The 26,195-nt window shown below is 40.2% G+C and overlaps 1 protein-coding gene across 6 annotated transcripts in view; it reads left to right on the top strand.

Moving 5' to 3' along the window:
* Nucleotides 1-26,195, top strand: part of GREB1 (growth regulating estrogen receptor binding 1) — a 169,665-nt gene that overhangs the window by 30,417 nt on the left and 113,053 nt on the right. For 5 of the 6 annotated variants that reach the window (XM_089777049.1, XM_089777051.1, XM_089777050.1 and 2 more), the window contains exon 4: nt 24,924-25,171. The exons of the other annotated variant lie outside the window; for it this stretch is intronic. The gene's annotated coding sequence lies outside the window, so the exon portion shown is untranslated. The remainder of the gene's footprint in view (nt 1-24,923; nt 25,172-26,195) is intronic. 6 annotated transcript variants of the gene reach the window in all.

Genomic DNA, 26,195 nt, shown 5'->3' with positions numbered 1-26,195 from the left:
AGCTTCAATGGGATTTGGATGAAGTTCACAGAGGGAGAGAGTTTGAAGAGCTGAATCTGACTATCAATTGGACATTTTCTTGATTTAAAAATAAAAGTATAATTTTTATGATTTGGTAATCATTTCCCTGTGTTATTTTTAAATGCCCCTCTGTTGCTGTTATGGCAGATCTGCACAAAGTAAAGGTTAAACTGTTCATACACAAAGTGTTGTCATATGCACAAGTATACAAAATGGCAAATTGAATAAAAATAAAAATAGAATTAATCTTATGTTACTTAGGTGTCAATTCTAATAATTTTAGGTGTCATAATAACAGTAACTAAAAATTTCATATATAGGTGTGTCTAAAATTAAGTTGCTTTTGTATTACTGTTTTGTTGTTTTCATTTGTAGAGACAATAAAACTATTATTTCACTTTTGTATAAAAACTGTGTTGTCTGTACAGCCTTATTTCTAAAGAAAAAGTTTGTAGCTAATAAATTGTTTTGAGAAAGACATTTTTGTTAAAGGCCTGACCCAAAGACCAATGACATATTTCTGTTAGGGTTGCAAGGTGTCTGGTATTGGCCTGGACAGTCTGGTAGTTGCAGCCTCTGTCCAGTAAAAAAAACAGAAAATACTGGACATGTAAAATGTCCGGTATTTTCTGTTTTTCTTGGAAGGAAGGCCACGTTGGAACATTCTTCCCTTGCTGTGTCTGGCGGGGGTGGGGAGGGGTAGGCGTGGGAGGCATGGGAACTTAAAGGCACAGTGACTGTTTTCTTTTTGTGGGAGGTTTTTCTTTTTTTTGTTCAACCAATTTTTTCCCGCCATGTTCAGTATTTTTTGTGAAAGTATCTGGCAACCCTAATTTCTGTTGACGTCGCTGGGCTTTGGTTCAGGCCATATGTGTTTCAATATCATAGAGATGAGTGTCCTTTTAAAGATATATATTTAAACAGTTAGATGTAACATGGGGTATGGTCAGTGCTTCTGCCACCTCTGGAAAGCCACTCACTGCTCCCTTCTGAGTAGACTATGCAGCTAAAGTTCTGCAAGTTCAAACAACTTAATTCTTCCCCAGATTCCTTTCTGGTGATTGCTTTTTACAAAATAAAAACCATGACCACCAAAGGCACATATTGCTATTACATGGCCTTTCACTGGTTTGCCCCTTTTTCTGCCATTCTTTTTTTTATAATCATTACCTGCTGTGTAAAAAACAGAACATGGTGTTCTCCATAGAGGGAATTATGTCCCCAGATCTGTGTATAGCTCTTCTGCTGGTCCATGGTGACTTGAATGGGGACACTGGGAGAATAGGTGCAGTTAGGCTGGAACCAGCTGGAACCAGCTCAGACATGTGGACAGAGCAGTTCACAAGTTTTAATAAAGTTCTATTTGCCTAGCTTAACCTGCTTTCCATTTCACGTATTGTGAATGAAACATGGTAGCAGTATGTGAACTGTGAGTTCTCTGCAGAGCAAGAGCTGCAATGTGAAACTATGCATTTGGTCCAGATTTTTGATCCAGTGCGAAGCTATGCATTTGATCCAGCTATGCATTTGGTCCAGATTTTCAGGACACAAACCTTACCCAACAATGGACCTAGCGATAGGAGAATTATGAGTTATACCCAGACTTGGTCATGCAGAAGGATGACAGCTGCAGGAAAGTTAAAACTTTTTTTATCTTAGTGGGAAACAAAGCAGAGAGATCTAAAGCTTACTGCTACTTCAAACTCCACAGTTGTCCTAAGATCTGTTGCTTCCCAAATCAAAACAAAATAGTGAAGAAGTTTTTACTAGATACCAGTGTAGAGAGGAGGGAGGTACCTTTTTGTTACTGCTTATTCACATTGACTTCTATGCCGACTTAAGAACACTAGACATTTATGAGCCAGTAGACCACTGGTCACCAACTAGTAGATTGAGATCTACCGGTAGATCTTGGAGCCTTTGACAGGGGATTCTGACTAGTTTGGCCAGGAAGCTATCAAGCGTTGGCACTTCAATTGCCCCTCCACCCACTGTCATGCTCCTCCTGACTTAGAGTTGGCCCCTGGGAGCCTCCTGTTTGCTTGCTTGCTTGCTGTGCACGGTGTGGGAGGGAAGAGGAGGGGAGTGCTGATGTCAGGGTGTCCCCCCTACTCCCACTTCTGTGCCCTGTCTCCACACAGAGAGAAGGGGATGGAGGAAGCTTGGCAATGCAAATCTCTGTCACTCTCACACACTGTGTGTGTCTCAGTTATTCTCACAAACACACACTGTCCTTCACTCATCTCCCAACCCAACACATGTGGGGGGTGGTTGTTACTACTTTTACTGTTTGTAAAGTGTGTAATGTTTTGTTTTTAACTGTTCTGTGCATTTCATCATTTTCATTTCTCTCGTAGGCTTAAATTTAATTCTTTGAGTTGTGAGTTCTAAAATGCTGAACCTATCATGGTTGGAATCATTATCCCTGTGGTAATTGCTGCTCCTGGAAGTGGATGAGAACGGCAGAGCAGGAGGGACTCCACATGCTGTCCTTGCCTGCAGAAACTATTTCTGCAGCTCCCATTGATCAATAATAGGGAACCGTGACCAGTAGAAGCTGTGGGCTCAGTGCCTTTAGATGTGGGGCAGCACATGGAGCCATTGTTGTACATTCCAGCTGCTTACAGGAGTGGAGCCAGGGCAGGAGTGAGCCTGCCTTAACTCCACTGCTCTACCACCCGGAAGCCGTCTCAGTCAAACAGTGCCGAGCCAGAGCCTGCTTCCTGAACCCCTGTCCCAGCCCTGAACCTCCTGCTACACCCAACATCCTGCCCCAGACATGAGCCCCCCTGCACCCAAACTCCATCCCAGAGCTTGCATGCTGAAACCTCTCCTGGACACCAATCTCCCACCCTCCAAACCCCTTTGTCCAAGATCAGAGCCTGTATCCCAACCCTCTTCCCCAGCCTGGTGAAAGTGAGTGAGGATGGGGGAGAAAGAGGGATTGAGTGAGCAGGGTGAGGCCTTGGAGAAGGGGTGGAGCAGGGGCAGAGCCTCAAAGAAGGGGCGGGAAGGAAATGGGGCAAAGGTATTGGGTATAAGGTAGATCTTACATTGCCCTTAAATTGAAAAAGTGATCTTGTGGTTAAAAAGGTTGGAAACCACTGCAGTAGACTAAATATCTAGCAAGAGCCAAGGGAGATCCTCACAGAAGAGAGAGACAACCATCTGGAGGCCAACCTCACAAGCAGGGAGGAGACTTCACAGAGAGGAAGTTTGTTAAATTCAGAGACTGGTGACAGGGAATCAGAGGGTGGTCATTCCTAATGTCATCACCAGTCGAGGAGACCAAATTACCTGAAAGACAGTTTAAGTAACAACAGGCTAAGACAGTGGTAAAGACGAGCCTCCAACCAGACTATATGCAAGAACCTGTGTCTGGAGGGACAGAGTGAATATCTGGTTGTCAATTCTTTCATTTTAATGTTTATAGTAAAATGTTTGTAAAATAGGGAAGATGTATCCCGATCAATATAACTGGAATCAGAAAGTCTAAATTCCCTGGAGGGATTGTTATTTCCCTGAAAAGCAGGGAACATAGGGAGCTAGGCTGGGAATAGCCCAGTTACATAGAGCAGTGCAGAGAGTTTAATAAGGTTTTTCTTATTCAACTTAACGTGTATACAGCTTCTTTTGTGAATAAAACTGGATGCACATTATGCCTCTCTGTATCCAGGGTACCTTACAGAGGAAAGCCTCTCCAAGGCCTGCTCTACACAAGAACGGAAGATTGACTTAAGATACACAACTCCAGCTATGTTAATTACATAGCTAATGTCGACGTATCTTAAATCACCGTCCACACAGTGGGAAGATGATGGGAGCAAATGCTCCCATCACCTTCCCATACTCCTCATGAAGCCAAAAACCTATTGGGGGTTCCTGGAACAGGAAAAAAAGTTGTAACATCATACCCAGCTGACTTAAAGGTGAGTCGATTTTCTGGGGTTCGAATTAGCAGGTCTAGAGAAGACGTGCTAATTCAAACGGAGAGGGCACTCTCATCAATGTCAGTAGTCCTGCTTCTACAAGGAGTAAGGGAAGTCGAAGGGAAAGTGTGCTCTCTTCAGACATCCTGCAGTGTAGATGGTGCCAGAATTCAAGTTAAGATATTTCTACTTAAGCTAGACTGGAACTTTTCAGTTTAGAAAAGAGGAGACTGAGGAGAGATATGATAGAGGTATATAAAATCATGAGTGGTGTGGAAAGGGCGGACGAAGAAAAGTTATTTATTAATTCCCATAATAGAAGAATGAGAGGACACCAAATGAAGTTAATGGGTAGCAGGTTTAAAACTAATAAAAGAAAGTTCTTCTGCACACAGCGTATAGTCAACCTGTGGAACTCCTTGCCAGAGGAGGCTGTGAAGGCTAGGACTATAACAGAGTTTAAAGAGAAGCTAGATAATTTCATGGAGGTTAGGTCCATAAAAGGCTATTAGACAGGGAATAGTAATGGTGTCCTTGACCTCTGTTTGTCAGAGGCTGGAGAGGGATGGCAGGAGACAAATTGCTTGATCATTGTCTTCGATCCACCCTCTCTGGGGCACCTGGTGCTGGCCACTGTCAGCAGACAGGCTACTGGGCTAGATGGACCTTTGGTCTGACCCAGTACGGCCGTTCTTATGCTACACAATTACCATAGATGAAGTTGCATATTTTAATTGAAATTTATCTCCTAGTGTAGACTAGGGGTTAGTGTCTTACTCCTGATTCCACTGATATCTGATTCAATACTTTACATCAGTGGTGCAGGACAAGACCTGTGCACTGGAACTCATGACTATCAGGAAAATAGTACAGTTACTCCAAGGTAAATCTGGTAAAGATGAAGGAAGAATCAGGCATGTATGTAGTAGCTGAACACAAGAGAAAAGTATTGAATAGTAGATTCAGCTCCATCAGTGCAGCTTAATTGACATGCCTGACATTGGTCTCACTTTGGGCTCAATCTTACAAGATGCTGAGCACTTCCTGGTATTAGATACCTCAGCTGTCATGGAAACTAAGTATTGGTGGTATGATGTACATAATTTTGGACAGGAGAACTTGCATTTTCTGAACAATCCCCTTTTAGGAGTTCCACCTAACCCAGGGTATGTCTACACTACCCTCCTAGTTCGAACTAGGTAATGTATGCATACCGCACTTGCTAATGAAGCCCGGGATTTGAATTTCCCGGGCTTCATTAGCATAAGCGGGGAGCCGCCATTTTTAAATCCCCGCTGCTTCGAACCCCGTGTAGCGCGGCTACACGGGGCTCGAACTAGGTAGTTCAGACTAGGGTGCCTATTCCGAACTACCGGTACACCTCGTTTCACGAGGAGTAACGGTAGTTCGGAATAGGACCCTAGTCCGAACTACCTAGTTCGAGCCCCGTGTAGCCGCGCTACACGGGGTTCGAAGCAGCGGGGATTTAAAAATGGCGGCTCCCCGCTTATGCTAATGAAGCCCGGGAAATTCAAATCCCGGGCTTCATTAGCAAGTGCGGTATGCATACATTACCCCGCTAGTTCGAACTAGCGGGGTAGTGTAGACATACCCCCAGAGTGCAAGCAGAACTGCATTTTAGTTGATCTGATTCTCCGTGTTGTCATTTACATCTATACAATAGGGGTGTGAAACTGTAGTCAATCAGAATGATACCATTTTACAACCATTCTGCACTGGTGAAAATGACTACCCAAAGTGCAGAGTACCATATGGATAGGTTTTGGTTTAGCATCTTGAATCAGCCCAAGTATGTTTTTGACTTTTGGTTTATGAAAGTGCAGGTTTGACAATACAATGTCACTTAGTAAATATAAATATTTCCTATGGTATGTATACTTCATTTTAAGGATTTATATCAACGTGTATTTGATATATGTATTTATATCTGAAAGAGAAGCAGATTTTAAACTGCTTGCAAATTGTTTCTTATATATACAATGGTTCTCTTGAAGCATTTTACTTAATGTATATTCTCTCCGAAAGGAGAGAAATGTAACTATGGGTAATAACTTATTCATCATCATTGTTTGTCTTCATGTTATATGTTAGTAGGAAATGCTTTCTCTCAATATTCTGACAGATACTGAAAACTGGGTCTGGTCTCATTTGCACTAATGTGAATCAGGAGAGCAGCATTAAAATCAGTGGAGCTATATCAGAGTGAAGCTGAAAATAAGTAACTTTATTCCAGTCAGGAGACCAGTTGATAGTTCTTCACTTCAATCAAACAAATAGAGTGAAATCCTGGCCCTATTGAAGTCAATGCAGATTTTGCCATGGATTTCAGTGGGGCCAGAATTTCATCTTCTATTATTAAGACAATGTCCCATAGCTTGCAAAATTCATTATATAATCCCAAATACAGAACTTTCAAAAACAGTTTAAGACCAGACCCTCCCTCCCCAATTTTACCCTCTTATGGCCTGATCCAACTGCCACTGAAGTAAAAAAAAGACTCTGGACTTTGTTAGGACTATCACATGAATAAGGATTTGCAAAATGAGACCTTAATTTGTTGTTCTTTTGTGGACTTCATTGTTTTTTCTGTTTGTTTTTCCCCACAAGTATTTACAGTCTGCAGGATAACTTAAAAGATGCCTTACAGTCCCAGGACTTGTACAAGTATAAACAAGTGACATATGCCAGTATAACTAACTCATTATTAATTACTGGGAACAATAAAATAGAATTCAAAAGACTGATGACGTGAAGGAAGGCTTTAGTGACTGAGTGTCTGTAAGAAAGAAATAATTACTCCTGTGTAAATCAATTTAGAATGGTAGCTTCAAGCATAAAAGTAGATTTTTGAGAATGGTTTCTTAAAATAAGTTCTCCTCTTTGTCTCTACTCCCTCCCTCCCCCCCTTTATAAATTACATTCATTCCAGCTGGTACATTGGAACACAAAAGCATTATGGAAAGCAAAAGAAATCCCTGGCTTATTGGCTGAATTTGGAGAGAATTTTTGACATGGCTGACCATCCTTCAAATGAGATCTTTGTGTCAGAGTGCAGAGGTCAGAGTATAGAAGCCTTGGGAAATCAAAAGGTGGTGAGAAGAATGGCTGGGATTTCCAGCAGCCTGAGAGTGCTCTTTTGTTTTCGTTGGTCAGTTGTTGGGGATGATGCCTTTGGACATCAAAGAAATGTCTAAACAGTGTTATCTGGCCCTGTCCTTTGCCCCCTGCCATGTAATGGGCCCCTTTTCAGGAAAACATTGAGAAAGCTAAGAAAGCAAGTTGTCCCATGGTAGTGCTATTAATTCAGTAAGAGAGCAGATCAATAACATTTGCATTAGCCAGTAAAACAGTTTGTTAGTTTCTAGACTGTAAATAGATGAAACATATAAAGTACACATCATATAATCAAGGGGCAGTTCTCATTGGGAAGGGAGGGTTGATCACATTTTTGCAAAAACAGTGGGAAAATCTTATTATTTACAGAATTTCATTTTTGCCTATTGTAGGTTATTTGGAAATAGTTTCTTGCAAAATAAAATGTGACTAGGTCTTTCCTTTTAATACTCCCCAAAAGCCTGTCATGCTTATAGATAGGATGCATGGAGATCTTTTTTTTAAAAGCAGCAGGAGCTGATATTCGATACATTTCAGGTTCAAGCCATTTCCCCGAATATTTAAGGGAATTTTGCCATTGTTTTCCAGGGGACCATGCTTCCTACAGAAACTAATGGCCATACAAAAGCAAACTGTGCCAAACATATTCCAGTTACTTCATATTCATGCTTCTGTTACACCAGGGGTGGGCAATAATTTTGGATGGGGGGGGCCACTCCAAGATTTTGGAAAGTGGTCGAGGGCCGCACTCTTCCATGATATTAATGGAGGAGATGCAGTGTCTGGGATGGAGGTTGGGTGTGGAGGGGAGTTTGGGGTAAGGGAGGGAGACTGGAGTCTGGGAGGGAGTTTGGGTGAAGAAGGTGGTTGTGACCTAGGGCAGGGGCCTAGAGTGCAGGGGTTTAGCATGTGACCTATGGTAGAAGGGGATTGTGATCTGCAACAGGAGATTGGGGAGCCAGATCTGGGAGGGGGTATGGCTGCAAGAGGGGGACAGAGGGTTTGGGTATGTTGAGTAGAGAGGGCAGAGAGCTGGGGCAAAGAAGGGCTGGAGTGCCAGGGGCAGGCTGTGGCCAGGAGACTTACCAGTCAGCACACAAACCAGCCTGCCCGCTTGCAGAGCTTAAAACGTTTCCCAGCCAGCTTGCCTAGCCATGTGTTTCAGTGAATAACTGCAGGGAGGATGGGGACAGGGTTCTTCTTGGCTGTCTGTTATTTCAACAAGCAGCTCCCATTGGTTGGTTTCTGGCCAGAAACTAGCCAATGGAATTGTGCTGGGGGGCAGGGTGGCTCCGGAAACTTTCCCCCTTCCCACCAGTTTTGAAACAGAAAGGAAGCCCAGCAGCCTCATTTGTGCAGGGCGCATGGGGCTGTAGGGCAAGCAGGGGAGCCTGCCTGGGGCTCCTCACTGCCTCCGCAGGCTGGATCCGGTGGCTTGGCAGGCCAGTGCTGGCCTGCAGGCCGTATTTTGCCCAGTTCTGTGTTACACTGATTAAATAGTAACCATTGTTAGCTGTTCCTTTGTGCTAATATATTGATTTTTGTTTTGTTTTAAAAACCTAAAATTAGAAATGTTCTGTGAAATAATCAATATTGTTAAAATGGTCAGATGAAATATGCTTTTTGAAAGCTTTGCTCTGAAACCATGAAAAGAGACAAAAACTGACTATTCTGATCCTTTTCTGATCTGTTTGGTCTCTAGGAGTACATTGGACTTGCTATATGTTGTTCACTCCCTAAAAACTGTATCTTTTCCGTGAACAGTACTGTTTAAAGACCCAATCCTGCATCGTTTGGAAGCTTATGGGCCTGATAGATCCCCAGTGACCCCAATGAGAGTCCTTCCATTGACTTCAGTGGATGTTGGCTCTGGACCATGCATATCTTTATGCACACTCAGTAGTTTGAGTAAATTCAATAATCAATGTTAAGCATATACAAAGCCTTTGCAAGATCAAGGCCTAAAATGATAGAATTTGTGGTTATTGATCGGACCCTAGGAAGATTTTAAATTATTGCACATGACAGGTAGACAATTATTACAAAAGGATACTGCCTATATTTTCATGGCAAACTACAGTTAGCATTGAAGAATAACTGGAATAACTTGTCAAGATACAAGTGTATTTTTAAATGGTTGCACAATGCAAAATGGGAATAGCAAAATTACAAAAGTATATTTTAGGATAATTTATGTTTAAAGTAATCTAGGGATCATTTTCAGAATAACATTAATAATTATAGATATGCTGTAATAGAGCTGAGTTTTCAAGAATGCCTAAGTGGTTTAGGCACTTCTGAAAATTGTACTTCTCATTTTTAATACTGTATTGTCATGATAGAGTAATATTAAAAATTTTGAAGATAAATGTGGCCACATACCAAATAATAGCTGTTTTTGTAATCTCAAAAGTATTCAGAGAAGACAGCAATACAAATAAAGTAACAAGTAAATCTAATTTGAACTCAGTGTGCAATATTAGTATTTATAAAAGTAAAACTAACCTATGTTTAATTTAAACTGCTTAACTAAAAAAGTCCAGATGTTAATCCTCAGTGAAAGGGATGGGTGAAAACGCTACATTTTGTTTGAGTAAAGCTAAGACATTTAATGGTAAGCATGTTTTTAAAGATCTGAAATTTTTCATACCAGGGTCTTTTATACTAAGTTTCAACTCCAAGGTAATTTTGGAATTGTGAAGAGAAAGCTTTGAAATGTAGATATGAATTAACCAGAACAATACACGAGCCTAATATCACTAGTGTGGGTTAAAAAAAACTTAAACTTAAACTTAGTTTTCTATAACAAAATCCTCTTTAGCAGTGTGCTGGGTTAACAGTTGGATTGAGGTGTAAATTGAAAATAATGTTCTGGATTGAGACATGCTTCATCATTAATCATTTATATTCTAGGCTAGTAAAGAGAGAATGAAGAACCCGAGAGATGCTAACATGCATGAGTGATCAAAGGGAAGATAAAATGTTTGTGTTTTTACTTTAGTGCTACAGTAACATTCCAGAGTAATTAATTGTTCGCCATTCTGCCAGAACATGTGATTTGTGAGGAAAACTCCCAAGATCAAGAATATCAATAGTGTTTGTCTATATCTCTCTCTCTATAAAAATATATTGTAAGGGGAACATATATTCACAGAAAGTAAGGGAAAATGGAGTTGCACATTATTTAGTATTCTACTTTATCTTCTGCTCATTTTCTCTTTTGTAGCATGTTAGTTCTCAGTTGGATCCATGTCCTGCAAACCTGAATATGCTTAGCTGCACAAAAAAGAATAGTCCTATTGAATGGAGTGACATGTGCATTAAATTATTATTTGAAAAAATGTATGTAATTTGGGTTAGCTGATGGTTAAATAGGCAGGATTCACATTTTTACTGTAGGTGATATAAACATGTCTTATTGATGGATGGCTCTTTTTTATAGTTCTTTAGCAGAACACAGAATAAATATGTTATAAATATACATTTTATGTGGGGCTGGAGGGAGAAAAATTGCTAAACGGGGGGAAAAAAAAAAAGCTATGAAGACTCCCATAGTATTATGGCAAACATGGGAGCCTGGCTTACCCAAGCTTGGTCTTGGCCGTGCCTCTGCATTTGATTATTTTAGCCAGACACTTCTTCAGAATTGTATACCCTAGGATTTTAGGCTTAGTCTTTCCTCTTCAGCCCTATTACCTGTAATTGTCTTGCAATCTTACTTGGGGGGAAAAAAAATCAAACACCTAAACAGAACAAAGATGCCATTATTGTCCCAGCGGCATCTTCTCTAAAATTTTGGCCAAACTGGAAACATTATTTCTTTAAAATGTGGGCATTAACTTGTTTTGCACAAGTTGCTGGTGTGACAGAAGAGCTTGATTCTGTGTGGAGGCCATCCCACAATGGTGTTCTAATGTCAGCCTTCCTAGGCAGAATAGTCTAATGAGCACCGAGAGTCAAGAAACTTAAGTTTTACTCCTGGCTCTGACAGGTTGCAATATACACTCTCCAGGGGGAGTCAGAGGAGTAGAATCAGTGCTTTGCCCATTTCTCATCTGAGGGAAATTGCATTGTCCTTTATTGTGCAGCACATTAAAAGTAGCACAATAAACTTTCCTCCAGATAGCCAAGTATCAACATTTACCATCACTGTAACTTGTGTATGGAGGCAAGAGGTTGCCTGAAAAGGACTGCATAATGTGTGACTAGTGTTATGCTCTGATCCATTGCTTTTATTCATACATGGGCTAAATTTTCACTGATGACATTCACTCCTAATAGATACTTTGTGGACCATCCTGTTTGCAATAACATATTGTACAGAGACTAATGTCCAGGGCTCAGATTTGCAGATGTTTGGAGGAGGAGGAGAAGTGTTTGTCTAAACTAAGGAAAAATGCCTCAGGTTACCAGAGCCCCAGTTCGTCACTTCATTGCTACACAAATGCATATAAATTCTCTGCGCTGATGAACTAAAGCCCACTGCTAAACTATAATACCCAGAGAAATGGCTGCATTAGATGGTGTGGTTAGAAGAAATTAAGCTTGGATTTGAAAATACCAGCTAAAATGATACCTTATCCACTTTTCAAAAGGTTTATGTTTCCTAACAGTCTAAGAAGAAACCTTTTATGATGGAAATCAGGAGTCCAAGCTAAAGATCTTAAATTCTAGCCAAATCTCCAATACTGCCAGAAGGCACAAGGAACTTTTCCTTCAGCATGAAGGATCTCATAGAAAATTAGAGAACCTCCAAAGACAGGGGGTGAAAAAGCAAAAGACTCTGGACTATATGAACCTATAACAAAGGGGGGTTATAACCTGGTGTCAACTGAGAATCCTGCAATAGAACTGCATTAGCACTCCAACTCTTTTTCCATTAACATTTGTTATCGCTTAAATGGACAGGTTGCTTGAGAGAGCAATGTAAATTAAAGCAAAGTGATCCTAAAACAAACTGTTTAATTATCTAGGAAAAAAATCTTGAGAGCAGGTTTGAAAGACTTACGGTAAGAAAAGCTTATCAAGGCATTTTGTTATTATAAAAGATCTTGTTTTGAATGTAGATGTGCGCTGACTCTTTCAAGGCGGAATTGCCATGTACAATTAACAGCTAGCATTGAATAAACACTGGTGATTTAACTAAGGCAGATGTGTCAGAGGTTCAGCCTGCCAATGAATTTATTTAGCTTACAGCATGTATTCAGAATCTATATTTTCATTTAAAAATAAAACAAATTTCTAGTCTTCATAGATGACCAAATAACTGTATGTCTATCTAATGACTATATGACCTGTGCCATGCCATATTTGAGTCCACAGTTAACTTGGAAATAGAACTTTCCTGCTCCCATCACCTTTGTTAATCAAATTATGGTACTACCACTAAAGCCTAATAATGACTAAATATCACCATTAACCATTTCATTGCTGCTCATTTCAGTAAGGGGAAAGTTGGGAGTGAAGTTTGAGGAGAAATGTTGTTGGAAATCCCCTCCCCTCCTACGATAGCAGATTTGATGGGCTCAGCTCTGATCTGGTACTGCACATGCTGTCTGTTCAGAATGCTGTTTCATTCTTTCATCCTATTGCATGAACTATGTATGCTCTTCTTGTTCCTAACTGAAAGGGTTTTTTCCTTGTAATGAGGACATACTGCGAGTGTTAAAAATGTAATAATATGAAAACTTGCCTAACACAGTAAACACATAACAGAGAACTATAATGCAATAATGGAAGAAACATTATACTGTAAATAATGAGATATTGTACCATATATTTATCTGGTATAAAATGTAATAACTCCATTGTCTAGAGTGCATTTTTAAAAATGGTCTATTAGATCTGAAAGCCCTTCCATTGGAAACCCATCATTAATACAATGACCATTATGATAATCTAGTCTGATTACCTGCATAATGCAGGCCATTCCTAAGAAATTCCTAGACCAGATCTGTTAGAAAAATAACCCTTCTTCATTTAAAAATTGTCAGTGATAAAGAATCCACAATGACTTTTAGGAAATTGTTCCAATGGTTAATTATGCTAATTAAAATTTTTAAAAATGTATGCATCGTTTCCAGTGTGAATTTGTCTAACTTTAATCTATCAAAGAAAGGTATAACAATGGCTGGAAATGAAAGAGTCCATTATTAAATATTTATTCCCCTTGTAGATACTTATAGACTGTGACCAGGACATCCCTTAACCTTCTCTTTGTTAAGCTAAATCAACTGAGTTCTTCAAGACTACTACTATAAGGCATGTTTTCTAATATTTTAATTATTCTTGTGATTCTTCTCTGAAATCTCTCCAGTTTAGCAACATTCTTCTTAAATTGTGGTCATGAGAACTGGACACAGTATTCCATCAATGATTGAATGAGTATCAGGTGTACAAGTAAAATAACTTGTGTACTTATATTCAAGATTCCTCTGTTTATTCAATGGATTCTCCTTTTTTTTTCAAATAAGAACAAGAGCAAAGTGCTGCACTTAAGACAGAGTAAGTAACTGCTCAAATACAAAATGGGAAATAATTGCCTAGGAAGGAGTCCTGCAGAAAAGGATCAGGGGTTACAGTGGATTACAAATGAAATATGAGTCAACAATGTAATATGGTTGAAAAAAAAAAAGTGAACATCATTCCGAAATGTATTTGCAGGAGTGTTGTAAACAAGACACAAGAAGTAATTCTTCCACTTTGCTCAGCACGGATAAGGCTGGTGTACTGTTTTCAGTTGGGCACCATACTTCAGGAAAGAGATGGACAAATTTGAGAAAATCCAGAGGAAAGTAACCAAAAAGATTAAAGGTCTAGAAAACATGACCTCTGAGGAAGGATTTGGGGGGGGGGGGGGTTGTTTAGTCTGGAGAAGAGAAAAGGGGAGGGAGGCATGTTCACAGTCTTCTAGCATATAAAAGTTTGTTAGTAAATTGTTCTCCTTATCCATTGAGGACAGGACAAGAAATAATTAACTTAAATTGCAGCACAGGAAACTTAACTCAGACATTTGGAAAAACTTCCCAATTGTAATGGGAGCAAAGCACTGAAACAAACTGGGGAGTTTATGGCATCAGTGTCACTGGAGGATTTTAGGAATAGGTTAGACAAACGCCTGTCAGGGATGGTTTCAGGGGAGGGGAGCTGGGGGCTGCTGACTTACAGAAAAATCAGTCGGGATCAGGGGCTGCACACAAGTGAGAAGCAAAACCGTCATTGACATGACCCAAGTGAGAAGGAGAAAGACACTTCCCACATTCCCCTCACACATCAGAGCCGGGGAGGGGTGGGGAGGCAACCTCATAGATTTGGTGTGTTCCAGCTCCACTGTGGGGTAGGAGACTTCCCTATGCTGGGAGTGCCAGTGCAGGCTTCCCTATGCTGGGAGGAGGCCATGAGCCTCGAGGGCCAAATCCAGGCTAGCCAGGGCCTGCATCTGGCCCCTGGGCCTTAGGTTCCCCACCCTTGGTTTAGGTAATACTTAGTCCTGCCTCAGTGGGATTAGATTTGATGACCTATTGAGTTCCCTTCCAATTCAACACTTCTATAATTCTACAAAAGTGAATGTCAAATTGGGGAACTTGTAACAATAGTGAGAGTAAATTATGTTTTATCTCTGTCCAGCTCTGCTTCTCTGTTATGAAGTTGGGGAAAACTCTACTTATTTTTAGAAGGTATAATTCAGAAAGCCTTGTTCAATTCACTTAACATTTTTCATAAAATTTTACATTGATCCCAGACCTATCCTACCAATTTTGTATCTGAAATTCAATTGTAGTGAAATTGGAGATAAAGGGGTAAAAACTTATAATAAATGTGTGTGCTTGTTATTTTTCTATTGTATTTTCAAAAGCGCATATTGCCAGATATAGTTGCCATAGTATTATAGTACCAAATTTTGGATGTGCAAAATATCAAGCCAAAAATAGACTTCACATACCACTTTGTAAAAATAGTGCCTCCATATCTTGGTACTCAGTATTTGTGAAAAGTGAAATTTTGAGGACTCAAACTGATAGAAGAAAACAACATTGAATGTTTTCACCTCGTTCAGGGGTCTCAAATGCCCAGCTCAGGAGTTTGACAGGTGTACTTGCTCCACTGTGCTCTACTTCCTGCACCTTTTGCCAATTGCTGCTGTGAGTGCTCTGCTAATCAGCTGGGTGGCATATGAATCTCTCCTCAGTGGTTGCACAAACAGCTTACAGGGAGCACTGAGTGTTGTTGTTTGGAACTCCCATTGAAAGCATAAGAATGTGCATACTTGGTCAGACCAATGCTCCATTTATTCCAGTGTCCTGTCTTCCAGCAGTGGCTGGTGCCAGATGTTTTAGAGTGAATGAACAACACAGGGCAATTTATTGAGTAATCCATCCCCTGTCATCCACACCCAGTTTGTGGCAGTTAGAGGTTAAGGCTTTTCCAAAGCATGAGGTTGCATTTCTGACCATCTTGGTCTGTAGCCACTGATGTACCTATCTTCCTAATTGTCTTCACAACATCCCCAGCAATGAGTTTCACAACTGACATTATGATTGTTTAGCACCTCTCAGAATCAGACCCACAAGTCACTGCTCTACAGTTGAGTAGTGCCTGGATATCTTTCTCAGTTTTTTTCCTCATTTGCTGGGAGTATGACAGATGCAGATGCTCACGACAAAGGAAAGGGGAGTACTTTAAATTCAGATCTTTTGGCTGATGTTTACCACTGTGTGGAAGGGGGTTAGATGGTATGTTTTCACCTTCCACTGCAGCACTGTCATTTGGCCTGGTTAATTGGATGGGGTTTAGTGGCTTATGATGTGCAGGAGGAGACATTAGATGATCTAATAGTCCCTTTGGACCTTAAACTTGATGGCTGTATGACAATGCAGAAACTGTAAAGAGAGTAGGAACAGAGGAAAGAGGGAGAGCCTAAAATCAGGTAACCGTGGTCCAAGCTTGTGATTCCCTTTCCTGTTCTAATATCTTGCTTTCCAGGCTGAGAGAAACTGGAAGGCCTTATAGAGGCCTCAGTTCCTGAGGATGAAGCAGCATAGGACTAAGGTTGTCTACTCTATAAGCACTACCATGGCACAACTGCAGCACTACAGATGCAGTGTAGTGTAGATGCTTCTTATATCGATGGAAGGATTTTTTCATTCAATATAGTTAATTCCCTTTCCAAAAACTAGTAGCTAGGTTGACAGGAGAATTCTTCCACTGACCTAGCAGTGTCCAGATGGGGGATTCAGTCGACCTAGTCATGTTTTTTCAAAGCTCTGAGCAATGTAGCTTGATCTAATTCTTAGGTGTAGACAAATATGCCTCTTAGAATTTATTAGCAGAGGGAACCTCAGTGGAGGTCACAGTATGATATAAATGTTTTGGTGATGCAAATCCAGGGTGATTCTATTGACCACTGAATGTCCCCAACCATTCTTGTAAATCAAGCCTTACGTGGCTTCCCAATGGTCCTGAATTAGGCCCCAGCTAGCTGATCAGACAGAACCATTTTAACTGTACACAAATATCAAAATAAAACATTGAATCAAAATTTAGTAACTTGGCAACTCATTTTAAGGGGATGAAAAGCCAACAATAAAATGGGAAAAAATGGGAAACTAAAATATATTTCTCTCTCAATCATACAATTAATTCTCCTCAGAGTAACTCTGTGAGATAGACTTCAGCTGCCAGATGGAGTCTTCTGATATGGATTCAGTTACAGGACTGGGGTCTTAGCCCATGAGAAAATATTCCTCTAAAACACTGTACAGTACAAGGCATCTGAGGTCACAACATGCTGATGTGTGTAATGTCCATAGACAATGCATTGATGGCTAAACACATAATGCTTTGGCCATTTGTAATACAGTTGTAAAAATAAACAAACATTTAAAGGAACAGGCACTCTTGCTTTTAGTTTTCTAAAGGACAAAATAATGCCAAACCACCAGATTTTTTTCTTTGTCAAACTTCAGCAACACATTTTTTCTGGCAGAGGTGGCATTTCATTTCCTCTAACTTTTCCATCCTTCCACCCTCTATTTGGCTTCTTTTCTCAGACAATGGAGCTCTTCAGTGAATCATGATTCAGAACTGAGGCAGCTGGGGTTTGAAACTTTGACCTGGCAGCTTCCTGACACACCACATATTTGGCTTTGAAAACCCTCGCCCTACCCCATGAGAATCTCTGTCTTACAGAATGAAGTACAAGCCCTTCAAAAGGTTTATTCATACTCTTTTTCCAATTGGGGAATTGCTGGAGACAGCATAACCCAGGGGCAGACAGGAATTGTAGCAATTCAGAGTAATGCTTCCTTCTAAAAATTAGTCATTGCACAAAGATTCCTTCCAGTCCATAGAGGAGTTTAGAATATTCTTTTTCAGAGGCCTCCTGATGATTTAAGGACTGATCCAAATCCTGTTGAAGTCAACAGAAGTAAGATTGGGCCTGTATGAATGAAAGACCAATTATGGAATTCAGTCTTAAATACCTGCACAATAGAACTTTGGCTGCAGGTGGATTCTTTGAAAGGTTGACAAGAAATTCTCTTGGGTTACATCTACATTGCAGGCATTTTGCACAAGAACTGTTTTGCACAACAATTGTTTTGCACAAAAGTTCTTGTGCAAGAGCATGTCCACAGTGCCATGTGCTTTTGCGCAAGAGCGTCCATGGCAGTGTGGACACTCTCTTGCGCAAGAAAGCTCTGATGGCCATTTTAGCCATAGGGGTTTCTTGCACAAGGAACCCCTGTTGCCCATCCACACTGCCTTCTTGTGCTGATGCCTTACTGTAAATGTACTTGTGCAAGGACGCACGTGCAGTGTAGATGTAGCCTTGGAGTATTTCATCCCTGAGGGAGTTTTTTTCCTTCTTTTTATTTTGGTGTAGATTTATAGCTAACCCTCTGAACAAATTGTTTTAATTGTAAAGAATAGAGGAACAATAGTGCTACAGGACAATAATATAGGCATTACCCTAGTTAATTTTATTATCAAGTGTTTTATGATATATTAATTCTGTTAGAGAAATAGCTTCCTGATAGCATCATAAATCGTATTTAGTGGGCTCCTGTTCCAGCGTCTAGAGTTAAAGTTGAGCTAAAATAAAAATGCTGACACCAGAAGGCTGGAGGCAGTAGAGATGAGAGATTTTTGCAAGTTGGCAGATATAAAGTGGTAAGATTTAAGACAAATGAAGCTGGAAGGAGAGAAGGATGTGAAATCATGCAGGACTGACTGCGGACAGAAGAGATTCTGATGGTGTGGACACTGCAGAAGACATTGATGATAGGATGCCAAGGAAAATAATGCAACACAACCAAGGTCAGTCAGACCTAGATGCCGATAATTTACTAGATGGCAGCAGATTGTACGCAGGGACTTGATCAGCCTGGTCTTAATGGACACAAATGAATAGCAATGCTGTACCGCTCTACATGTCTGCACACATGTTTTGGTATGAGAAGAAGAAAATAAAAAGCAAACAACTCGAGGTTTGGCATCTTTGATTCCTTTCCTGTACAAAAGAAGGCCTAACTTTAAACGTGTTTTTTTCCATTTATTTTTACTGTAGAACTAGTAGCGTATCAAATCTGATATTCCTTGATTTATTGTTGTATTATTTATCCCTTTCCTAATGGCTCCTAACATTCACAGTTAAAGTTGAGACTAGCCTACTTCCTAACAGCTGATTTTTTTAAAGTGCTTAAATAGATACTAGTTAAATAAACTGGGGAGGTTCCCATTTTTTTCAGGGAATAACACAGAAGACGCAAAGAAAATTCACTTGTCTGAAAACTTGAGACAAAGTCAGGACCATTAAAGGTTATAAGAATAGTGGTAATGCTGCAGGCCTCTTTTTTTTTTAAATGCTGTTTGGGCATTTACATTAGATTAGATTTTTGTTTTTATTTGTTTGGCAGGCCCAGTATGATTGAAAAAGCTTTGATTTTGGTTTGTTTAATTTTCAGTGTTTACAGAAGTCTCTACAGACATGTAATATTGGTAATGAAAAAAGCGATTATTACCAACTCAAGTGCCCCAATACTGTACTGACAAAAGCGAGCTTTTCCCTCAATTGGCATAGTTGTACCAGTTAAAAACCAGTTATAAAACGTGTCTGATTAATAATGAATTCTCTTGAAAATAAATGGGAGGTTTGTTTAAGTATGATTCATCATTGTCTGGTACAATAATTATAAGTCTTTTGCTTGCTTTTAGGTCAGAATGACCCCGTTTATTATAATTTTTTTTCAGTGTTGAAGTTTTGGGCAGTGGGCGTTTAAAAAGAGTTTTTCAACAGATACCATTTTATTGACTTTACTGGTTTTTAGTAAGTATGCAACAGTCTATATTTTCTTTCTGGTGTCCTTTTGCATGTGGCACTGGAATGCCAAATTGCTTTATAAAAATTTTATTTTTATAAAAAATATCTATTACAAGAGATTTCACAATGAGACAATATTTTAATAAAATGCTTCTTACTTTTCACTGGTTTAGAGCAATGCTCCCTCTAATCTTTTTCTGTCTATGTGTGTATTTTTTCCATCCATGTGTGGAATAAATGTTTTATGTGCACCCAGGCATGTGTGGATGTTCATCACCAGTAGAACCAACCTAGCTGTGGGCACTCTGCTTATCAGTTGGGTGGGCTGAATTTTTCTTGACCAGCTGCACACGCATAAAGCTCACAAGGAACACTAGTCTGGGGAAACAGAGGACTTGTATCAAATACCTTTCCTGACCCACAAAGATTGGGGTGCAAATAACACAGTCAGGTGTCAAGTATCAGAGGGGTAGCGGTGTTAGTTAGTGGCACCTTATAGACTAACCGAAGTGTTAGAGCATAAGCTTTCCTGGGCAAAGACCCACTTCCACTACATGCATCTGACGAAGTGGGTCTTTGCCCACGAAAGCTTATGCTCCAACACTTCAGTTAGTCTATAAGGTGCCACAGGACTCTCGCCGCCGTCAGGTGGTTTAAATATAGAAAAGTAATATAACATTCTGAGAATGTGCTGTGTGCTTAGGGAGAATAAAATTAAAGTCTGTACAATATTTTGAGCCCAATATAGGCTTTGGGCAGTATTGTCTGTAGTGTAACTAAGTGGTAACTTTTAAATATAGATATTTCATTATCTTTTATGTGAAAGTCAGCTATGTATCTAGAAATACACTTTGGCCCAAGAGCAACATATTATATAAAATTATCTTGCTAACAAATATAAATAATTATGAGCAGCTGGAAGGTAATAGCTATATTATAACAGGTATGTCTTATTTCTTACTAAGATGGTATCTTTGTTGTACAGTTGAATAAATAATGTGCAACACAAATAGGAGAGCCATGTTATAAAGGTTAAATGGAGAATCTTGCTGGACAGTTTGGGGTAGTTTTGAAAGTTCTAAAAAATAAAGGTGGGGTTCTGCTTAAGAATTTGGCTATTAAAGGGCAGAAATTACATTAGATGTTATAAACTTGTGAAAAGCTCATTTTAAAGTGTAAGTGGAATCCATTATCAAGTACCTTTTTTTTTTTTACTATAAATGGTAAAAATGAAGCACAAAGTCTTTTATGGTACTGTTTTCATTAAGGTCTTGATTCAATAAAGCATTTGAGCACATGATTAACTTTAAATGTGTACTTAAGTTCATCTCTCTTCAGCAAAGCATTTAACCATATATTAAGTCCCAGTAGCACTTAAGCATGTGCTCAAATGCTCTGCTGAATTGTACTACTTGTGTTGATGGTTCAGTTTCTGTAGCTCAACACATCAGGAGTCCCAGGTGAGGTCATACAGTTATAATAATGGGTTGATCTGCTTGTGCTTCTACTGGTATCAGGAAGTCTTCATGTCAGAAATGGCCAGTAAAATCACTATACATTTGTCTCCATGAATATGATATTCATAGTCTAGGAGTAGCTGGTGCAGGGACTTGCCTAATGCAGAATCAGTGTGGTTGAAACAAGGCAAATATTAAAAGGAAAAGCAGTGCTCAGGTGCTAAAGAAACATTAGCTTTTAAAAAGATGCAGCTTCAATAGCAAGCTGTGCTATTGTAACCAAAACTCATTTGGACTAGAAGCAATGGCATTTATCCCTTCCCTCACAACTTAAAGTTCTTGGTGTATGAAATGGAAAAGGCAACTTGACTGAAACACAGGAAACTCAGGAATAAATCACATGCTTACAGATGGAGTAGACTTCTGTCCTTAATCATATCTGTTTAACCTATTGACATAGCTGAGATTTTATGGCCATAAATAAAACCAGAATTTGGCCTTAGGATCTTGCTTTTTTGCTTGGCTTTAAAAAAATCTTTAGTTGTTTTTCCCCAATTATTTGAATCACATTATATGTATGGTATTTTATGAACTAATTGGGGACTGAGTTCAGATAATCCAAAGGTTTATAAAAAGGAGCATCTCAAAATTACAGCAGGTTCAGAGCATAAGATGTGGTCTAGTGCATGACATCACTTTCTTTTTGCCCTTCAGAACAGTGGAAAGCAAATTCTAAGATGCATTGGATTGTGAGGGAATACTGACTTGTTCTTCCTCAATGTCATCTCGTTATATAATTATTTTCATCCCCTCCCTTATCCCTAATTACCATGTTGGGGGGAAATGGTTTATATAACTGTTCATTCTTAAGGTCTGTGTTCCTAAAATTCAAGATTCTACTGTAATTTAGATATCTAAATATTTGATGTATGGGTGAAATAGTTATTTAGATGTGCAAGTATTCTCATCTGAGGAAGTGGCTTTTGCCCACGAAAGCTCGACACTATATATCTGTCAGTCTCTAAGGTGCTACAGGATTACTCATTGTTTTTTTAAAGTTACAGACTAACGGCTACCCTTCTGAGACTTTCAAGTATTCAGCGTGTAGCAACTTAGTAACAGTAAATTATATACTTAAATATTTGTAGGTGAAATGTAATACTTGAACATCTAAGTAACTGTGTATAATGATTTCAAGAGATGCTATCAGGGTAAAAATTAAGGGCTTGACCGTGCCTTTTAGGCACTGATCTGTAACAGAATAGTGTCAGGTTGCACTGTCCCAGCAGAAACTCAGACAAGGCATTATGCCTTTTGGAGATGCCCAGTATAAAAAGGACAAGTACCCTATGCTACATTCCTTTTGGAAGTAGTGGGGCGGGGGGGGGGGGGGGGGAGAGAAGGGGGCAGGTTAGTGCCAGGAGGGCAGTTCTCTTTTGAATATGGATGATTGTGCTTCTTGTAAGCACACCAGTCTGCCCCCAGCATTTTAAAATATAGATTTCCTCACTTGTGTCAATGATAACTCCTTAGATGATTAGAATTGAATCAATGGCATAGCTACAGGTGGGCCTGAATGCTTTGCCTCCAGGCCCACCCACAGCTGGGGCATCGGGGCTGACCCCACTCCACCAGTACTCAGGCCAGGGAGTGGGGATCAAGCATGAGGGCTGTCCCCACTCCACCGGCATTCAAGCCAGAGAGCAGGGCTGGAGTGCCAGGGCTATCCCCACTCTACCTGGCACTCCAGTTGGGAAGTGGAGCTAGGGTGCTGGGACTCAGCACTTGCCTCTATCATTGCCCTCCCCCTGAAGCTGGGGCCCACCCAAGTGGTCCCTTCTGGCTATACCATGGAATTGAATATTTCAAAATGGAAATTATACTGATTGATTACTTTAAACATTTCTGTCAAGATAGGCAACTGACACGGGTTGTTCAGTGTCATCAGGCTACCTTTCGCTTTCTCAGGTCTACTTTTCTATTTGTATACTTCAGTACAATACAGGTTATAAAAAGCCTAACATTTAGGTTTTGCATGTATATGCTAATCCATTTTGGACCGAAACAGCTAATCAAAGCTTGGGGCCCTAGGGATGGTCTTGGTGGGAGCAGAAATTGGTGATGGAGTTTACAAAGAATCTACCAAAGCCCTGCTTCTCTGAGTGCAAATGGAACCACTGGCAAAAGGAATAGTTTCTTAGATTACAAGTGCATTTTCAGCCCACACCTCCAACTAGGACCTCACTATAGGTTTCTCTCAGGCTCACACCATTCTATAAGCTTTTGCTTTGCTCTTTTAGGCTGGATGTCTGTGGTTCTGACTTCTGCTTTCACCCACTCACATCCCTTACCAAAAAACAATATTCAGCAGAAATCCCTCTGCCCACCCAGTTCAAACCTCCTGGGTAGGTGTACATAAAACCATTTTGTCTTAGGTGAGAGCTTGTGACTAACTTATTCTTACATTTCATCAATATAAAGGTTTAACCCAACCTGAAACAAGCTTTCCTCCAGTAGTATTTTACAAATATTAAATACAACAGTGAAGATGTTCCATGGAAATCTCTTTTTCTCCCCCACACAAACATATGTATGTACCTTCCAAAGATTCATTTGTGGTCTTTATAATCCAAATGCTGCAGCACTGTGTTTGTGCCTGAAAACTGAAAGTGAACCTGAATTCAAATGGACTACACACAAAAATGACACCATCTAAGGCATCTGTTATCATTGTTCAGTGTAGCAGAAATGCAAAATGTAAAGTTTGTAAAGAGTCACAATTCACCAAAGTATGTTCTAAATCCTATTGACTTCAGTTAGGGTCACTGTCAGGGGGTACGCCCCCATCAAGGGGCTCGTTCCCCTCCGACCGGGCCTGTACAGCACCCCAAAGTCTCAATGCAAAAGTCCCGGCCCTTCTATCAGGGCATATATGGTATGAGAGGCCTAGCCACTCTGAGAAGCCTCTCCTGGCCCGGGGTTTGCTTGTCCAGGGAAGGGAAAAATGGGTGGTAGGGGGACCCGGGCCCTCCCTCTCCACCGGGTCCCAGCCCAGGGCCCTTTAGGCAGGGTCTATGGCTCCTGCTGGCTCGGCGGGGGATCCGGCCGATACACACCGAGCCAAACCTTGTCTCCTTTGCCCTGGGCTGCTTCCTACCACGCCCTGGTTCCCCCCGGGCCCCTTCGCCTCTCAGGCAGTACCTGTCGGGGTTGTGGGCGCGCTCCTGCCGCCCTGGTTCGGCGGCTGCTTCCTCCGTGTCAAGGTCCAGCGCGGGTGGCGACTCTGGCCCCAGCGGCTGCAAGAATACTGCTCCGGCCTCGCCTCTTCCTTCGCCCTGGGGCCTCCCTGACTGCTGGGCTCCTTCTGCCTTTATACCCAGCCGCTGTTGGGAGCATGCCCAGCAGGGACAGAGGGGCGGGGCCTTCTCTGCCAGCTGGGCCTGGGCTATCCCCTGCTCATCAGTGCGGGGCCTGTCCGCCCCGTCAGTCACTCTTTCCAATGAACTAAAACATAATTAAAATTAAGCATATGCTTAAGTATTTCATTAAACTGGAGCCATGGCGGAGGTAAAATTAGATTTTTAAAACAGTTTCAGTTTTCATCCAACAGTATGCAGCTAAACATAAAATGTTTTCCATATACCTACATTCTGGTTAATTTCCTACCTATTCTACTTAGAAGACACAGACAAATCAGCAACGTATTTAACTTTCATTCTCCTGTCAATCTTTCCTTCTCTTAACCCAATAGAGTCATGTACAAATAGAAATATTTTGTTCTCTTTCTATCTGCATAATGGAAAAGGATGTTCCTGTTTCTTTAAAAAAAATGTTGACGTTAATAGTACTTTTGGCCGACAGATTGATATGTACCTGGCTGGGAGCAACATGACCTAGCAAAACACTTCGGTGTTAATAAGACATAAAGTCATACCATTTATCATCTAGCACAGAGGTCACACAAATTATAGACCAGCTTGTTAGGTTGTATGAGAGTCTGATTATTTTGTTTTTGTTGTAGCTACAGAGCAGATAGCTTTGAAACCTTCCTGTGTTCTACAGGGCCAGAAGAATGTTCATGTCATGACGACCTGACTGAACGTTCAGTTGTGTACTGCACTGATTCAGAAGCCTTAAGTGCTCCTAACCTATACTCGAAGCAGCAGATTCTCCTAAATCAAAGGAAAAAACTCCATGAAGCAAGTCTCTAATAGTCACCACAAGTGTAAATCCTCTGGAATTGCAATCAGAATGTGAAACCCTAAGGATTAACTCATTGGGTGTAATCTCGGAGCATACCTTTCTTTAAGGTACAGTGCATTTTGCTATGTGCAAACATTTATTTTTATCTGTATCAGTAACATTTTCATAATGGAAATTTTGTGATAAAAGGATTCTATCAAATATTAATTTACTATTAATTATTATTCATGGTTATGCCTCATTTTATATTACAAGTAGTATTTTAAAATGCTATAATTGAAAGAGTTTAAAAATTGTCAGTATCTTAGGGTTGTTATTTTTTAACTTCATGTATGTCTGCACTATGTGTATCCTCTGCATTCTGTCAGTTTCTGCTGTTGAGTGAGTGGCTCTTTCCCACAAACTAGGGAATTTCAATAAAGTAGAAAATGATTATTTTAAATCTATAAAAGCGGGGCTTAAAATAGATACTTTGGACAGATGCACCTAAAACTACTTTCAATTTGTTTGTAAAAAGGATGAGATTTCGTTTTAGTAATTGCCCTTTAAGCAAAGATACATTATTCTAAACACAGTGATCACGTTTTATATTTGATGCAATATAGTTTTAAAGTAAATTATAAATATAAATTGTCTCATAAATGAATCAATGCCTTGATTTTAGATTATTTGTCTATATTTACTATTTTTTATAACTTCAGCAGCTTCATGAAAAATAGGATCAAAGATCTTTTAGATTCCTTTCTGCTCGAACTTTTAGTCTTCTCCGAGGCTGTCCATGTGGAATTCTTGTAGTGTTCCACTGGGGAAACAGGATTGGAAGGAACTACTGCCCCCAAATCTAGTGGATCATGTAGGACCCGAGGAAGCTGAGGGACAACCACATAGAGAGCCACACTGGCTTTGGATCCAGGAGGGACTCTCATAATCCAATCTGTAACATCACAGTTCTGTTACATTTTCCTAAGAATCTCCATGGGACTGAATGGGGGGACAATGTGCACCCCAAGTTTGCCCACTTCTCTGCCTACTCACTACTACTTCCTCAGACCTTTGAAGTATCCTCAGTGAAGACAAGAATAGGTTGGTTTGGGGTAATACCTAGAAGCAGCTGAGTCCTTTTTTCCTTGA

This window comes from Pelodiscus sinensis, chromosome 3, assembly GCF_052426305.1.
Source record: "Pelodiscus sinensis isolate ZL-2025 chromosome 3, ASM5242630v1, whole genome shotgun sequence".
NCBI classification, from domain to species: domain Eukaryota; kingdom Metazoa; phylum Chordata; order Testudines; family Trionychidae; genus Pelodiscus; species Pelodiscus sinensis.
Note: the sequence above shows the minus strand (reverse complement) of the source record. Positions and strands in the feature narration are given on the sequence as shown.